The sequence below is a fragment of the Chelonoidis abingdonii genome, chromosome 1 (assembly GCF_003597395.2).
Source record: "Chelonoidis abingdonii isolate Lonesome George chromosome 1, CheloAbing_2.0, whole genome shotgun sequence".
NCBI lineage: Eukaryota > Metazoa > Chordata > Testudines > Testudinidae > Chelonoidis > Chelonoidis abingdonii.
In genome coordinates, this window is record NC_133769.1 from 317,404,201 (window position 1) to 317,405,351 (window position 1,151).

A 1,151-nucleotide genomic window follows, 5' to 3' on the forward strand; every position below is an offset into this window, starting at 1 on the left:
TATTTGGTGTCGGGAAGGAATTTTTCCATCCACGGGCAGAATTGGCTGACGGCTCTGTGAAAGGTTTTTTCGCCGTTCCCCCTGCAGCATATGAGGCATGGGTCACCTTGCTGGTGGAATTCTCTGGCTTGAAGGTCTTGAGTCTTTGCTTTTTCGTGGCTTCTTCTGAAGGTTTTGGAGTCTTTGAGCTGTTGATAACACGGGCAGCCGAGATCTCAAGGTTGCTTGTGGAAAGGCAAAAAAGGCAACACTTAACAGAGGCAGCATTGTTTATATCAGACAGTTATTCCCACACAGTGAAGGAGTTTACAGTCTTCACAATAGTATAATTTTCCTATACCAAACAGAGCGCACATAACCCCCAGGAGCCCTGAAATGGTGAGTAAGGGGGACTGATTGCTTCAGGGCTGTACTGTCCTCGGGGTTTCTGTGCGTTGGGGAAAGCAAACAGCTGCAGGGGGCACCTACACTGAACAATCTCCCAACATTTTCCACAGGAGTTGATCCTGCAAGATATCTCGCTGCTGCAGGTCACCTGAGAAGAGCGGGAGGGTCTTCTACAGCAATGCGGATTCAGCCCTGGCCCCTATGCAGCTTGCCTGTGTCTTGCAATGGTCCCCCCATCCCTCGTGACACGGACGCGTTAGCCTGACTGGGACAAGGACCACAGTGGCTCTCCCAATAAACTTGCGCAAGCACATTGCCCACACTATTCCACATCTAGGCATGCATGCAGCCCTAACCTCCCTCCTCTCCCGAAAAATTTCCATCCTGAAAATAAAAGCCACTTACTGGGAACCCGCTCCTCTCTTTGTCCTCCACCCAAGTACCGGCTGCTGCGACTGGCTACCTTCCTCTTGGCTTGAGAAGAGCTCCTGGCTGCATGCTCCAGGGACTCCGGGGTGTCTCCCCCCACCCCAGTACCCTCACTCTTGGTTTCCTCTTCCACCCCCCCCACTCTGAAGTGTCCATCGTGGTCCTCGGATTGGTGGTGGGGTCACCCCCAAGTATCGCATCCAGCTCTTTGTAAAAACGGCAGGTCATGGGGGCAGCGCCAGAGTAGCAGTTTCCCTTGCGGGCTTTGCAATAGGCACTCCGCAGCTCCTTCACTTTAACCCTGCACTGCAGCGTGTCCCGGTCATGGCCCCTTT